This window comes from Castanea sativa, chromosome 2 (assembly GCF_040712315.1).
Source record: "Castanea sativa cultivar Marrone di Chiusa Pesio chromosome 2, ASM4071231v1".
NCBI lineage: Eukaryota > Viridiplantae > Streptophyta > Magnoliopsida > Fagales > Fagaceae > Castanea > Castanea sativa.
Window position 1 is genome coordinate 54,480,361 of NC_134014.1, and position 18,005 is coordinate 54,498,365.

The following is an 18,005-nucleotide window of genomic DNA, read 5'->3' on the forward strand; positions in this document are numbered from 1 at the left end:
CGGCGTTGGAGGAGTAGGAGCTAAGCGCAATGCAGGGGGATAATAAATGTTGTCGGGAATACGGAGTACTGCGTCAGCATCTACTCCCGCAGCATCCAAAGCGCGGCCTCACACCTCCGAATGGAACGCTCTGGCGACCCCTCTAAGTTGGTCAGTTAAGCTGTCAGAGGCTTTTTTCATCCCAGCATCATATGCCGCCTGCTCGGCAGTAGCCTGCTCCTACTCCTTCTTGTCCAGCAGTTCTTTTGTTTGTTTGAGCTCAACAACAGTGAGGGCGAGCCTGCTTTGAGCCTGTTTCTGGGCCTCAAGAGCAAGATTTGCTTGCGACTCATAGCTTTTCAAGGCTGACTCAGCATTCTTGTGAGCTTTTTCTACCTCAGACAAGTGAGTGAGGGTCTCTTTTAAGTTCAGTTCGGCTTCTTTTTGTGCCTTCATTGCCGCCTCAGCATTCTGATCAGCTTTTCAGGCAAGATCCAGTGAATGATCTACCCACTCCTCAGCCATGAATGAAGCCTGGACCGCCTATGATATATTTAAGTTAATAAGGTTAGTCATAATAGGTAGTTAAACTCATATATGGAATGCGCAAAAACTTCGAAAGTACCTTAGCTACATCCTGCTTCAAAGACAAGAAAACTTCCCTCTTACGGAAGGACCGCAATTCTACCATGTCTTCGGGAAGGCATAGAGCCTTCTCCAGACACTCGGCCACCAGGCTCGAGCTTCCCTTCTTCGGATCCCGCAGATTGGCGTCATCCAAAACAGGGCTGCCCGAGCTGAGGGTGAAGTTAGGCCGCCAGGTTGATGCTTTCCTTGTAGATTCACCACTGGGGTCTTTCGAAGAACCAGTGGGAGCAATTTTCTTGGGAAGGGCCTTTGCAGCCCTGGTATCTTTAACAGAGGGGTCGAGGTTTTCCCCTTCTTCGATGTCTATAACATGTTTGCTACTCTGACCCCTCTTGCGTTTTTTATCTGTCGCCTCCGAGGGAGGTGCCTGAGTAACAGCTGGAGTAACGGGACGAGGAGGAACCGACACCGCTGGCGAAGAGCCGCCTGCATGTGCTTGTAGTAGGGCCAGCAGGTCGGGCTCTTTTTCTTGGAAACCCATTTGGCTGCTTGACGGTTGGGAACTGGAGGGAGCGTCTGGGCGGTAGAACACCTCAAAGTCTTTCTCTGTCACCTCGGGAGGAGGGAGCTCGGGCGTGGCAGCTCTTTCCTCAGCGACAGGATTAGCAGCTTGCTCCAAAGGAGGATAGATCAGTTGGGCGGCAAGTGGGGCAGGGAGTTGTGCGTCCTGAATTCCTGCAGGGGGAGGTATGGCTAATAAGAATCCCGGGGCAGCAACGTCAATTTGAGCTAGCCTTAGATCTCTTGCTCTTATTACGTTCTTCGGGCTTTGGAAACGTTTAGTAGAAGGAGTGTATCCGAGAATGATGTGGGGTGCTCGAAGCTGTCCGTCCCTATGTACGAATATCTCCGACCGAAGAATCCTGTTCAAATCGGCACGGTTCACGGCAGACAAATTCGGGGCGGTATGGTAATCGTCTGCAATAATAAATGAAGGCATTAGAACAAATACATAGTGTGGTGTAAAGCACAGAAAAGAATATGGTTAATCCTAAGAGCTAGGTTAGTCCTCGGGAACCCTACCTGGTACCCCTTCTCGGGTAGGACAATGCAATCCGTCATGCCAATTGCCCGAGATGACGAGATAATCTTCATCCATCCCTTTGCTTGAATCGGGTAAACAGGAAATCAGCCTAACAGAAGGGATTCTACACTTCATATAGTATTTAGTCCTGTCCCCTTTTTGGCAGTTATATACCCAATTTACATCCTGCCAGGTCAGATTGGTTCCCAGTTTTCGATTAAGGGCATCCGTGCATCCTAAGATTCTAAGGACATTTAGGGAGCATTGCGAAGGGGTAAGCCTATAATTTATTAGAAAATCCCTAGTTACTCTACCCATAGGAATTTCCATACCCCCCTCAATAAATGCAATCATCGGAATCAAAATGGATTCAGGTGGCCGAGACACCAGTGGAATATCTTCTTCCTCACAATACGTAATATCTACGTCATTGGGGATCCGATATCGGTCCTTAAAAGCGGCCTTCGCCTCATCTGTATTCACTAACTTAGCGTATCTACCCATTAACCCCCGCTACAAGAGGAGAAAAGCAAGCAAGAAGAGAAAAACGAAAGGAAAATGAACACACCTCTGAAGATCGCTTAAGGATGGTCCTCGGGAGCTCACTTTTCTTTCAATCCTTCGAAATGTCAAAATGAGCTTTATCCAGCGTAAGAAGTTGCTTTTATAGGGGTGGGGGAAGTGGAAGTAATGAGGTAAAAGAATAAGAGCGGTAACTTTCCCGCTCATAATTAAGAGCAAAATCTGAGCCGTACATTTCTCATCCAACCGTAGAACGTGCGCGGGAAAAGAAGCGTCAGACGCCATAAATGCCTCATCGTGGGATACGAGGCGCCAGACGCGGATCATGGGGCAGTGAAGAGACGTCTATACGTGTGAAAACATAAGAAGGGTAAGAAGCGTGTATGAGAAGTTAAAACTTGGTTATTAATTCATGATTAATAACTCAAGTATTAAAGGGGCTGTTGTGAGGACCCGAGGACCTAAGAACCCGAGGACCGAAAGAAAGGAAGGCCAACATTTAGTATGCAAGATGAGGTCTCTCCGGGTGTGCCCGAAGATGAGGTGGCGTGGACGATAACTACATAAGGGACATGTTACAAATATCTGGATGTAGTAGGCTGATTTGGAAGGTTGCATTAAATGCTCGGCAACAACCATTCTGGCCGCATTAATTAGCAAGCATCACCTCTATCCGTCGCATTAATGTGGACATGACCTGAACAGTGCGGAATGCAAAGTGGAATCTTGCTCCATTGCCGACGGACAAGTGTCATGGGAAAAGGACCGCAGATTGCAAGGTGTAAGGCTACGATGAAAGCAGAAAATAATATAAATAGGAATCAAGAGACTACGAATGGGGGACTGTTGTTGTTGAACCCTCTCTACCAAATGTATTGTAAAAGGATCTTGAGTAAATAAAGCAGGAGACTGTTATATATATTTTTGGTCCTTACAATTGTTATTTACTATTATTGGCAAATAAAAATAATAAATTCAATAATAATTTTAAATTAAAACTACTAACAACTTATTATTTAAGATTTATTAATAAAGTATTGTGAAAAAGTTGTGAACATAACACTTCTCTTCCAACAAATATGTCAAAAGATCAATATTAGTCAACTAGTACAATTAATCCAATTACATCAATTTCCAAAACATAATCGCATGTAAAATAATGTGTCACTAATTGCATAAAATCAATGGGAAACGGCAATGAAGAACACTCCAAGAAAAACCATTATGAAGAAAATTATACCCAACAAGGCACTCAACTAATTATAATCTTGCGTAAAACCTTTACCTATACTCTACTCAAAATTAATAAATTAGCAACCAAAGAAAATGCATAGAATAATTTTTTGTTAAAGGCATTGCAACATCTTGTGGGGTGTGAGAGGTAAGGGTCGGAGTTTAAGTTTCTAGGAAGGAGTTTCACACACATTTACACTTAGATTAGGTTAAAGTAGAATTCTATCTTCTATCAAAAAAATGCATTGCAACGTAATTATCTATCAAAATAGAATGTGACACTCTTTTAAAATAAATTAGCAAGAGAAGTAGATTTGAGATATGGACATATTCAATCACACAAGGTATATAATAAGTACATGAATTAATGCGAGAAGTAGACAAAAAAGAAAAAAGGGGTATTAAATTTGTGCAATTAAATTCACCAATATAGCTATATTGAATTTAATTGAAAAAAAAAATAAGGATTCTACAAATTTTACTACATAACTTTTATAAATTGATGTCATAATGAATGTGATTGGTAAATTAAAAGCATAATAAATAAATATGTGAATCATTTTTTTTAATTGATGACACATCAAATTGTAAAGATTCTGTAGTAAATTTTATAATATCCATTTCGTTACTCATTTAATTCTACTTTAAAAATAACACAATTTGTGTTTTATCACGTATGAGAATTTAGTTTAAAAAATTGGAAGGTTTGCCAATTATTTATTACTAGCTTGTAATCCTATGTATATGTATAGATACACTTAAATATATACAATAATATGCATAATATAATTCCTATATATATAATTTAAATACTATTGATAGTTTTTTTTATATTTTATTAACTCTTTAGAAAATTTTGTAAGGATCTTATTAGGTATAAAATGTAAATTATCCTTTTTTTTTTAATTATTGTGAAGCACTTTTTTTTTTATGATTCATTTATTCTAGACTCTTTAATTTTTGTTCTTAATAATTCACTTGGATGAATATTTATGATGTAGTCTCACATTTGATTCTAAAATTAAGAAATAAAACTCTTTAAAAATAAATAATTTAGGACACATGACGCAAAATTAGAACTCTGATTTGGATTATAATTTGAGTTTCTCTCCGCTTCTCCTATTATTATATATATATAGATTAAAATTTCAATGTACTAAAAAATAATCAATGCACTATTGACTACTCACCCATACATTACATTATCTCATTCTTTCTTTCTTTCTTTTTTCTTTCAAATTGTTAGAGTTGCTCCCTCAATCCCTCACTTTAGAGCATTCACATTAGTTTGTCTAAATTTTTCTTCTATTTTAGTATAAAACCCTATTTTTTCTATTTTGCATAGTTACTTTTACAAAACACCAACATCAGATCATTTATCCTACCTTCCATTTTATTTAAATAATCATGTTCATTATATTCTTTAATACCACTTTTGTCATCTCTCTCTCTCTCTCGCATTTAGCATCCATCATAACTTATCAAGTTTCTCTTCTCTTTCCTCTCAACCCTTAGCACTCTTTCTCCTCTCAAATCTCTCTCCACTAGGTTTGGGTTAGGGCTTATGGGTTTTCTGTTGATGGAGATATGTCGTTTTCCTCCAAAATCTCTCTTTCTCCATTGAGTTTGATTTTGATTTTGGGTTTGTGTTCGGGCTATAGGTTTTCCATTGATAGTTTGATTTTGAGTTGATTTTCCATTGTTGTAACAGGTTTTGATGGTGGTGGCAATTGGATAGGATATGTGTTTGGGTATAGGTGGAGTTGGGTTGTAGGTTTTTGTGAGAGTGAACAAAAGGGAGAGGCAGCGAAAGAGATATTCTGATGAGAGTAGGAGAGGTGAGAAAAAAAAAATATTAGAATAGAAAGCTACAATATACGCGATTACTATGGTAATTATGTAAATCTTCACAACTTTAATTTAACTAATGTGTGAAAATTTGAAGGTTAAATATGCAAAATATGACACTTTTTCTATTTTGGCTCTTGTAGGGGTCAATAAATTGGCTGCAGTAGCACAAGTCACAGCATTTTTGACTCTTGACTATATTCATGATTATGCTTTTTCTTTGTTAAATTTTTGTATAAAAAAATATATATTGAATCATAGCATCACAAGCTATCCAACTGTCCCACTCAAACATAGTTAGAAAAATGCTTCAGTAAAAATAAATGTTAAACAGAGTTGGACTGTTGGAGAAACAAAATTGATCAAATAAAAGAAAGAAGCCACAGAGAGAGCCGCCAAAGTCCAAGAGGCATACCAATCGGTGAGACAACATCGACTCGTCACCTGCGTGAAGTGGGCTAGGCGATGCAGTGAAGCAGTGGTGCCTTCCGAAAATTATATCTTGCACCCGGCATATACCAGCTCGGTGCCTTCATGGAAGAATGTTTAAGCTACAACTTTTATTAAAAAAATTAGCATAATTATATGTTTTGAAAATTTAACTGTTGAATTACATGTTATTTATAGTCTTAATACACATTTCAAATTTCATATCAATCGGATGTAATTATTCGATTTACAAACTTATTTTTTATGTATAATTTTATATTATAAAATTTGAAATTTAAACATATGATTGATGACATACCTATTGATTTTTAATTTTCTTGAAATTTTGTAAGCATAGAAAATATACTTAGAAGTAAGAAAATATAATCCAAGAGTGGATTTGTCAAAATTCACATTCAATAAAAAAATATTAAGTGAAGTTGTAACCTTAAGTTACAACTAAATTTATTGTCAAATCTTGTCCTTTTATTTTTTTTGTTTCACTTTGAAATCAATACGTCTGTCAACTAAGTGTGCGTTTGGCTCCAACTTAAAAAACCCAACTTATTTTACTATTCTACTTATTTTTGCTACTATTCATTAGCCCTATTACACTTTTTGGTACTATGTATAAGTTCCACTATACTATTTCAGCTAATTTTTATCTTTATCTATAGTACTTTCAGCAAAAAAATTTCAATTTCAGCAAAATAAGCGGATTCCAAACAGACCCTAAGTTGATAAAATGGTTTTTTTCTCGTAAAATTTTGAGAGGCCTGAGATGGGATTGCTGGTTAATTTTTGTTAGAGCATTAAATTTTTGGGGAAAAAATCAAAGAACAAATGATTAGAAATACAAACTGGTGCCAAAATAAATATTTCTAGTTTGTGTGGCTTTTTATCAATAGAGTTCAGTTAATCAGGCACTTAAATTTGTCCATCAAAGCTGGTTGAAACTTGCAGATCTCTGATATAGTTGGCTACCTGCTAAACTGTCATAATAAATGTATTGGAAGACTCAAGAAAGTACCTTTTAAATGAGAACGAATTTTTTTTGAGAGAAATGTTTATACCAGAATCTGCTATTCTGCTGCAGAAGTGCTTAAATTCTGTGTATCCTGCTTTTGCATAGCTGATAATAACAGTTAGAGAAAAAGGATATGCTAAGACCTCACTAGCTACCCCATGGGTTTGGTGTTTTATAGATTGAGAAAAGCTTTCAACTTATATTTAACTAATACAAGTGCTGACAAGTGGTTACAAGAATGGCTTCATACCTGTGTACTGGAATATTTAACAAATATTTAAGAAGATAAAATATTTACAGGAGTGCTCAGGCTTAATCGAAACGAAGCAAAGAGAGAAACAAAGCATATAGCACAGGAACAGCGCCATAAGGCAAAAAAAAAAAAAAAAAGTTTGAGGTTGGAGTTTCGAGTTTCGAGTTTGGAGAGAGACGCAGGTAGTCATAAAGGCACACTCTGACACTGACACAGGCACAGGCACAGCTGTTGTTATTTGCCGCTGTGCATAATAAAAACATAAACATTATTAAAAACAACATAGGATTGAGATCCCGCTTTTCTCTATATAACAACACACTCCGCTTTTCTCTAATAATCGAAACGAAGTTCGGCATGGTGGAAGAAAGAAGAGTGCTCCGGCTTTGTTCCAGTGGTCTCGTCAATATTTACAGTAGTTTCAAGAAGCAATCCAGGCGGAACCCAGTCCAGTGGTGCCTCGGACTGTGGGGTGGTCTCCTCCTCCAACGGCGAGATATAAAATTAACGTCCACGGCGCAGTCTTCTCGGCTAAAAAATCTGCTGGTGTGGGAGTGATGATCAGGGACTCAAATGGGCAAGTTATCGCTACTCTAAGCAGGAAGCTTAACGCTCCTTTGGGGTCCCTAGAAGTGGAGGCTAAGGCGTTTGAAGTAGGGCTGGAATTTGCACATGATGTAGGTGTCCAAGAATTCATCTTTGAAGGAGATTCTATAGTGGTTTACAATGCACTCTGTGGTTCCACTACACCACCATCCATGTAGCATCTGTTGTGCGGGGTATTCAGATGTCTTGTGGGCTTTTAGATGGAATAGATTTTTCTCACGTGAAAAGGCAAGGCAATAGACCTGCACTATTATTAGCAAAGCATGCACTAGCCATTACGGACTATTAGAATTGGATAGAAGAGACTATTTACTTTTTAGAATAAGCTCTTCTCATTTTTTATCTGATTTTCTTAATAAAAGTTGTAGTCTTCCCATAAAAAAAAAAAAAAAAAAAACTGTCCCACTCAAACATAGTTAGAATAGTGCTCCAGTAAAAATAAATATTAAACAGAGATGGAGAAACAAAATTGATCAAATAAAAGAAAGAAGCCACAAAGAGAGACGCCAAAGTCCGAGAGGCATACCAATCGGTGGGACAACATCGACTCGTCACCTGCGTGAAGTGGGCCAGGCGATGCAGTGAAGCGGTGGTGCCTTCGCGGAAGAATGCAACAACATAGAACCAGGCAAACACAAAAGATTCATGTGTTCACCATTACAAATTGTACGTGGCCAGATATTAATATTCCGAAAATTTGGCGAATTTTTTTTTGTTGATGTAAATTTCAATTCAAATCTCCACAGTATGGAGGAGTATAAAGCCAAACAAGTATTTCAAAACTTGAACCCGATGTATAGAACTATCTACTACAAATGCAAGTATCACTCTAAAATCAAGCAAAAGAAAAGTAGTTTCTTCCATTGACTTGAAAAAGTCCTACACTTTAAATGCCTCCTAAAATCTCAAATTCTCAATTTAATTAATTGGATTTTCAGTGGGAAAAAGCTTAATGTATGCCAATGAATGATTGGTATGATCAAATCACAAAATATTAGTTGAACCCAGTACCGACACTAATCATGGCAAAATAATTTTATAAAAAAAAAACTTTAGCTAACATTTTTTTTTTCTTTTTTTGTTAAGTAACAGATGATCCTCCCTTCAAATTTATCATAGTATATGAGTTGACTTTGTGGTGTTCCTTTGTTTTAAAACCCATCTCTCTCCTCCTGTGTATGTGTGTTTGTTTCTAAAAGAAAAAAAAATTGACAAAGTGAGAGGGAAGATAGATTTGAGAAAACTAACTAGCTCTATAACGAACTTCCATTAGCTGGAGTGGATTATTTAATTGATTATTCTTCCAGCGAAACATAATAGATATGACATGCTAATATGGCCAATCCCTACACATTAAACAAATCTGGGGAAACGAAATGGAATATAATCTTAGGTTAGGTTGATTTAAATCAGAAGTGAGATTGTTGAAAAGAGAGTAGAAGATAATATAATTGTGATGTTACAGAGTAAAGAGTAGAACGAGCTCTCACTCTCAGTATTTGGAAACAAGAGAATAATAATTGTGATATTAAAAAGTAAAGAGTAAAGAGACTAATGAGGGCGGTCTTTGGACAGCTATGGGCCCGCCTATGGTCTATCAATCTATCAAAATACAAATCACAAGTTCCTCAAAAATTAACAAAATCAACCCAAAATCCATTAAAATTAGCCCATGTGCAAGTTAATTCAATTTGGGCTCACAATGCAGCACACAAAAATAGCCCTAAGCCCATTACTAAAACCCACTACTGGTGATGAATGCCGACCAACTGCAATTGGGTTAAGATGGGCCCACTAAGCTAATCTCCAAGAAATAATGCTAAGGACACCGGCACTCCTATTCTCACTTCCAAATCAACACCTGTTAACTTGTGATTGGTGCATAAATTAACTTTAATATGCTCTGCAATGATGTTGATTGCTTGCAGCAAGTGTGATCTCAGTACATCTTGTATTCTTTTTGTAACACTACATTGTCTCATTAAAAAGTAGTGTCATAAATAAATAAAGTCGTTCAGGTATTTGATAAAAAGTAGTACTTTTTTCCGAGCACTTCTGTAAATGATTCCTCTATGTACAATGAGTAGTCTTTTTTTTTTTTTTTTTTTCAATAATATTTGATTACGTAATGTTTAGCTCCTTTTACATAAGTTGTGTTTATGTTGCAGGTGATGTGTACAGAAGAGTGAAACTGAATAGTGCATAGATGGAAGCGGAAGGAGGTGATACTGCTGGAGTGCTGGAATTGGAAAGTCATGCTTCTGATGATTTAAAATCTGAGAAACAGTTGCCTGACACAAATTACGTGAGCAAATGGAAATATTGCCGTGGAAAATGGGTTGCCTGAGGATGTCAACCCAAGTTCGGATGATACTCATGATCAGTTCGTTCAAATGATTACCGAGCTGAAGTTTCAGAATGAATTCTTGAAGTCCCAATTTGAGGATTTGAAAAATAGTCAATCAGAATGTAGTGTGTCTAATCAACAGACAAAGGCAAATGAGACAGAAGGTGAGGAATCTGAAGATGTGAAAGAACTTCGTGAAAGGATAGAATCTTTGAAGAGAGAACTTTTGGAGGAAAAACAGACTAGGAATGCAGCAGAGGAGGCTTTGAAGCATCTTACAGTGGCATACTCAGAGGCAGATGCAAAAGCCCAAGAGCTCTCTGCAAAGCTGGCTGAAGGTCAGATTTTTATCTGTTCGAACTCTTTCATCTGTGTTACAAGATTTGTTTAAGTATATAAGTTGGCAAACTGTGGAAGAGATATATATTTACATTTTTTTATATACTAGAAATTCATCCTCTATATATTTATTTTTAAGTAATCAATTAATAAAACAGAATCTCTACATTATAGCTGCAGAGTGGAGGCTGAGGACTGTTTTTTTTTTTTTTTTTTTTGGTGGGCATTTCGAAAGAGAAAATTTGTAGTTTCATCTTTCACCAAAGTCACAGAGTCATCTTTATAGAACCTTTTATCTTAGTCTAAATGCATAGCATCATTTCATTACATAGCTTAACAGAAGTTGGATCAAGAAATAAAAGACCGTGAAGAGAAGTACTCCGTACTTGACTCAAAATTTAGCAGGCTTCACAAACGAGCAAAACCACGGTACAAGATGTTCAAAAGGTAAATTGCCTTTTGTTCTTTCTGCCCTGGTTTGCAACCTCATGATACTGTTCATCTTGCCATGTTTTAGGATGAACTTGTTCTGACGCACATTAATTGTTAAATGTTAAGCTTCTAAGCCAGTTCTTTGATTTTCTCTGCTTTTCCCACATTTGAAATGCTTGTATCTTTTTGAATGCTTGTGACTGGTTTCCATATTCAGACACATTATCTTTGAGAGGCCTTTAGTAAAGCACATCCTTGAAATAATGCCCTCTAATAAGACTTTGCCCTTAAAACTGCATCTTTTTGGGGACCGTATCTCCTGTGATATTTTCAGATAATTATATTATTGTGGTGTCTGTATTAAATATCCTATGTGAGTTCCAAAAGTTTCCATAGAAATGGTGCTATTGTTAGAGCGTGTCAGCTTTTGTGCCTGTCCTTTTTAATGGGCAGTGCACTTTGTGTCTCCTGATTTGGTAAAATGCTGGTTCACGGAACCTTGATGGACTTTTATATTGTCAAAGGTCCTGTTGTAGACTTAAAATTCAAAGAAGTAAAAAAACCTTATGCTTTGACAGGAAATATTACTAGAAAAAAATCTTCCATTGAAATTTATTGAGGTTTTACTTACCTTGATGTAGCCAGTGAAAAATTTAGGTTTGTGTAAGTATCTCTATCTGCTATGGTATTTTATTTTTCCTGGAATAGTTTTGTGGTAAATATTTCATTAAAACAGATAGACCCATTGTAAACGGATATAGAGGATTTACAGTTCATGCATTTATTTATTTTTGTCATGGCCATTTTTGGAGTGACATGTATGGGTGATTTTATAATAATGCATTTGAGCTGAAACTAATAATTGTCACTAAGTTGCCTCACTTGAAAAAAATGAACAAAGAACTTAGAGAACAGCTAAAAGAATATATATATACACACGCACTACATTGAATACTATATTCCTCTTCTTTAATTTAAAGTAGTAAAAGAAATAATCATATTTTGCCCGAAATTACGTGACAAGTGTTATTTGGAGATTGTCAATTTCAGGAAAAAGATGATCTTGAGGTCCGGTTTCGTGAAGTGAGTGAAACAGCTGAGCGAGCATCATCGCAACAGTCAGCATTGCAACAAGAGCTGGAGCGGACACGGCAACAAGCAAATGATGCATTAAAAGCAATGGATGCAAGGAGACAACAATTGAGGAGTACAAACAATAAGTAAAATCTCTAACTATGTATTAAGTTGAGAAACTTGTGCATATTTGTATATTTTTGCAGGTGGGTTGGGTACATGTGTGGGTGTGGTGATATATTTGATGGGAGAAACGATAGCATCATTTTTTTTTTTTTTTGCATCATAGATCTGTTTTTCCGTTAACCACCCCCACTCCTTAAAAAAAAAAAACAGTGTCTTGTAAATGGAAATTAATCGAAGTTTTGTACCATAAGCTCAAGTCTTTCTGCAGTTCCATAAAGCAGTATCAAAATTTGAGAATTTATATTTACAGTCCTGTTTTCATTCTTCTCATGATTGAAATCTAGACTCCGAGTCACCATTGAGGAATTGCGGCGTTCATTGGAACCGAAAGAAAGTGCTCTTGAGGCCTTGCAACAGTCATTAATGGAGAAGGAGCAGGTATGCAGATCTTTGACAAGGCTGGCTTTTGGCTTTCAAAACTTTGCTTTGATGCTTATAGAATCCCCTGCTTGTTCATGCACATGGAGATACCTACGCTGTTTATGGATGTTCTGCTTGTATACCTTGGTTACTGTTCTTGTTTTGGCCAAATAATGGATCTTCTGAGGGTATAACCTCAATTTTATGCTTCAGATATTCAAGTGCTTTATAAAACATACTGCTTCAGTATTAAGATTTAATTTTATTGCATCAATATATTTTGACCAAGCGTACAATTCTTGGTGACTTTACAAGAAACTTCTGTTAATGACAATTGAATCACCATACATAACAAAGTGTTTTGACCGGCTTTTGTATCTCTTTGACTTGATTTGATATATTATTGTTTCGCTCTTCCATGTTGAAAATTTTCTAGCATTGATATGCCTTTGCTGTCTTAATTGTTGCTTGTATGAAGCGAATTAATAGTGAGTCTTAACTTGCTTATATTTTAGATGTTGGAAGACATGCGGGGATTGTTACAAGCTGCAGATGAAAAAAGGCAAGCTTCAATAGCTGAGCTCTCTGCTAAACATCAGAAGGTAAATTTGCATTCAGATGGCTAAACATAAAGAACTTTTATTGTTAGTTATCCAAAAAAAAAAAACCATTGAGAGTTTTTTGTTTTTCTTTACTGCTCCATGCAACATTTTGTGCCTTAGCTTCAGAACTGTCCTCTGTTTCCTTTTTAGAATTTGGAGAGTTTGGAAGCTCAACTTGCTGATGCACTATCTGATAGAAGCAAAGCTACCCAAACTATTTCTTCACTACAGGTAGGAGTTGAGTTATTCAAATGAGGTTCATTCTATTATTGACTCGTGTTCAGTAAAAGAGAAGCGGTAGTGTAGTGAATTATTTTCTTGTTCTGCCAATGCGCTCTAGCTCAAATGGCCCCTCCTTCCCTATAACAATAAGATAGGGGTGAGGTTGTAGTTGTTTCTTTGTTCCATGAACGTCTTGCTAAACTGCTAGAGATACAAATAAGAAAACTATGTACAAATAAGAAGGGAATCTAAGAACAAAGGAACGGAATCAGTAGAAGTGAATCCCCAAGAACAAGACCAGTCAAATAACATCCCCGTAAATAATGCTATGAGCTGATCCACCGAATGCTCCTAATATGACACTCTTCTAATTAGGATGACATTTTTTTTTTGGGGTGTGTGTGCACTTGCGTGCATGCATGTGTAAGGGTATCAACAAAACGGAAATAGTATAGGGCATAGCTTGTTTTAAATTGTAATTTCTTTAACTCAATAGCATATTTTTATAGCTTAGCGCCGTTGAATTTCTTAAAAAAATTCACATGATGAGTTGGACTAAGTGTTGAAGACGTATTACCTGGTGCCAATTGCAGAGAAAGAGTCTAAGATTGCAGAGATGGATGCAGCTTCAACTGGTGAGGCAGCACGGTTTAGAGCTTCTGTGGAAAGTGTAAAAGGAGAGCTTGCTCACCTGAAACGTGAGCATGTATGAATCAAACAAACTAGAAATATTTATTTATTTTGTCACCAGTTGGCAGTTTGTATGTGTAAGGACACAGTTCGAGCCTCTGACCCACAATTAGAAGGGAAAGGGCTTGAAAAGACCTTTTTTACAATTAATTTTGTAGAAAGTGAGCTTAAAACCTAGGTTCTAAAGATGTTTAAACAACAAAGGAAGATGGGCTTTTCGGGCCTAAGGCACAAACAAGGAGTTGTTTATATGAATGTGTATGAAAGCTCCTCCTCGGACACAATCCGAGGATAATTTATAATACTGCTGCTAGATTGATTACAATTGAGAATAGTCAAGTCTATAATTTCCTCTTCCTTCTATTTCTTTTCTTTTTATCCCCCCTGTTATCGAAGGTCCCTTCTTTCTTTTATACTTCCTCCTTCTCCCCTTCTCATCTTCCACCTCATGGTTATAACGCTGGCTTAGATACTTGTCCCATCCATTTTTCTTAGAAGTCTTCTGGAGACTGGGGCCAAGTTTCAAACCTCATGTTCAGGTCCCATTTTTCCATTAATGCGGCCAACATATCAGTTGCAGAGTCTTTAATGCGGGGGCGGTGGTAGCAGCTTTATCTTAGATATTCCACCGCCATTTCTATTATCCTCCACGTGTACCGTGTCTTTCCTAAACCATAGGAATTTCTATAACATAGCTTGGGGGATATTAAACCTTCCCTTCTATTACCTCGGCTTCATTATCCGAGGACACAATCTTCCTCGGACATATTTATTCAGACACTTGCTTTTTTTACCTAGTATTTTTTTTATGAGTTAACATTCACACACCCTTAGATCATTGGATGTCCTCGGATTGGGGCTTTTAGCCCAAAAGATATTCTTGGGCCACCCTTCATAAATTACTGGGCTCAATGTCCCTACAGTATGCTAATCTTGTGTTCTTTAAATTTTCCCTCAAAAGTTTCCTGCTTCCACCTAGGCTTTATATCTTGATGATCTTTTGTATTCATTAGTTAATTGAAGATTTTGTGGATAATGTTCAAGTAGCTGTTGTTTATGCTTTTGAATAATGATGGATATCACAATAGCCTTTATTTTCAAAAAAGAAACTATATCACTATAGTTCTCCAATGAAGATGGACAATTTCCTGGGAAACACGTATCAATTACGCAAAGTTCTCTTTAATATGAATGGATGCTTACTAACTGGTACATCTTTGGAATAATTTGTTTCATGCATTGCATGCAAGTAAAATTTTGGTTGATGATGATTTTTCTTTTGAAATTCAGCTTTTGGCAAGGCAGCAAGCTCAGAGAGAGGAAGAGCTAGCACAATCACAACGGCATATTTTAGCACTTCAAGTATGTCAGATGAAATCTAAATTAAATGGTTTTTTTCCCCCAGTTTAGTTTCTGATTTTCGTTTCAATTCAGGAGGAAATTGAAGAGCTTGAACGTGAGAATCGTCTCCATAGCCAACAGGTATACAGTTGTCTGAATTTTTGCAGATTCAATTGTTTGTGTTTTTAAATGAAAGCAAAGAAATGCTGGCTACCAAGAAACATTTTTATGAGACTAGTGCAACTGAAATGAAAATGTGAGGTTGATAAAATGGAAGTACAGGATTATTACATGTCTATGAATATATGTAGGGAAGTTGAAAAAAAGAAAGTGTTTTCCATGTGCCTCAAACCCAAGGACTACTCATATTATAAGTCTTTGTGTCCAATTTTGCCTTCTTTCTTCAATATTCAGAAGTGGGGAAGGGGAGTAGAGCTTCTCATTAGTTTATAATAGAAGTTTGAACATAATGAGCACAGGAAGCCATGCTGAAGACTGAGCTTCGCAACATGGAAAGAATGCAGAAGAGGGAAGGGGTAGATATGACATATTTGAAAAAACTGTTATAATCACGAAAGTAACTTTTGAATTTTATTCACTTTTGCCGATTAAGTATGTATGTTGGTGATGCTAGAAAACTTGGTAGTTTTAATTATAATGATTTTTGCCACAACAGGTGAAGTGGAGGCGCTACTACCCGTGATTGGAATGTTGCTTCAATTTAGTCCTGAAGAGGTAAAATTCTCAATTTGTATTAGATGCTCCAGTTTTATAGGGTATTCTGATTTAAGTCATGGTCTCTATCTTATTTTGCATAATGAAATAAGTCATGGTAAGCTGCCCCATTGTATGGTAGCCTAGGGCCATAAAATAGCATTATGAGTAATCATTCCAAACCTGTCAATCCACTATGTTTCCTTGGAAGAAAATTGCATAAAACTTCAGAAGTGCATTTAGATAAGATGAGTAAGTACCTATTTGTTGACCTTTTTGAAGTCATGTATGCCTTTTCTGACATGGTTTCAAGCTGTGATGCTGCGTTGCAGCTCAGTACATTATTCTAGGATGTGTTTAATCATATATTAGAAATTGCTCTCTGAAAAGTGGCAATGAGGTTCAGTACAATATCTGCAACCATCTGTTACTTACTGCATGTTGCATGCAAATGCAGATTCACAAGTGTCAACAAGCATACCGTGCCTCTACAGATGTTCCACCAAGCCCGGCTAGCGATGGTCCAGGATCCCGTTCTCTTTTCTCAAGATTCTCATTTTCTTAAAAGTGGATAATAAGTCAAAGGATTCTTTTATTGTATGAGGATTATCTGCTACTGAAAATCAGCAGCAATGGTGTTGGCTGCTCACCGCAGGTGTGGTCTCAGTTTATCTTGTATTCTTTTTGTAAAAACACTACATTGGTTCATGAAAAGGTTCGGATATTGTAACGAACGATTAAAAGAGAGAATGATATACCTCAATATCAAGAGGGAGGAGAAACATTTTGGCAGTATTCAGTTACTCTTCCTGGAAGACTTGCATGCAGCCACACAAGCCCTTTTTTATTTATTTATTTTCTTTTTTCCCAATCTCTTTTTTCTTTTTTACAATTCAATGTATAGTATATGTGAGAATTATATCATGGAGAAACAAGAAGGCAATTTCCAACGAGGTTTCTGTCAATACCAATGGAATAAGGTCAATAGCAATTTCTAGAAATTTTTACAATTCATGTACTTATTTAGTTGACCCCTTTTTTTTATAGTTATTATTTGAGTCTTCTTTTATTGTTGTCATCATTGTGATTTGTATCATTCAACGAATGGCCTCGTGGGTTGGTGGGTGAAAGATAAGTTACGGAGCTCATGGTATTAAGTCATACACGTCATGACATTAGCCAATTTCGTCAAAAGCTAGTAGGCTTGAGCCATTTATACTACAAAGTTTATTTATATTTAGAGTCATTATAAGTTTCAACTTTCAATTTTAAAATTCCCTGAAATCTTTGGCTGGTACCTGCGGTGGACTCGTTAAGAATTGGAGGGCGGTGATTATGGCTTCCAAGAGAGTGGAAACTAACATGTAGCCTGGGTCACGAGCCTTAGCTATCCATAATGAAAAATTAGGGTCCACATGCTTGTGAGAGACCCTTTCTATAGGACACGCGCATCACATACCGTCTCATATAAATTGATCACACTGGTGAATCTGGTGATTAAAATAGCATGAGGGGGGCTTGGATCTAGTTAACAGACACTTTGGTCCCTGCCCTAATTAATTATTACTGGTTTTGATGTAAACAACTTATTACTTGATGCTGTCTGTTCCATGCTTACCGGACAATAATTGGTCAGTAAAAGAGTGCGTGAAAAAAAGGAGATTGTTCCACTGGTTTTTGTTTGTTAAATTAACTTCTGCTCTGTTAATGGTCCAAATGAATGGCATATTGCATTTTGCAAGTTAAAGAAATCTTCCGACATCAACACTTCAAGTTACAAACGACTGTAAAGTTTAGATGTTATTCTTACATTACAGAAATAGTGCCTAAATTATTCAATGACCATGTTGAGATAACAAAAGCCTTCAAAGTTACCACATGATTGGTCCCATCTAACGAAATTTATAACACATATCCTTGGTTCATCAAGTGTATAGCTATTAAATTATAAGTCATAAGTAATAACCATCTTTATCTTCAATATTAAGACGTCAAGTCTTGTTAGATTCTCTACTTTCTGTTTTCATTGAATAAAATTAGGGCAGTCTTATTACACAAACTACACATTTCAGTTTTTGAACTGACAAGTCATGATTTCAATTCAAAAGGTTTTTGTGTGTATTGTGTGT

The 18,005-nt window shown here is 36.6% G+C and overlaps 1 long non-coding RNA gene and 1 pseudogene across 1 annotated transcript; both read left to right on the top strand.

Annotated features, from left to right (window-relative positions):
- The first annotated feature begins 9,743 nt into the window (after positions 1-9,743).
- Positions 9,744-15,731, top strand: LOC142625541 (protein GRIP-like; annotated as a pseudogene).
- A 71-nt stretch (positions 15,732-15,802) lies between these two features.
- LOC142625981 (uncharacterized) lies at positions 15,803-16,886 on the top strand. Its single transcript, XR_012842435.1, has 2 exons — positions 15,803-15,897; positions 16,334-16,886. It is a non-coding gene; the product is annotated as an uncharacterized LOC142625981 (long non-coding RNA).
- The last annotated feature ends 1,119 nt before the right edge of the window (positions 16,887-18,005 follow it).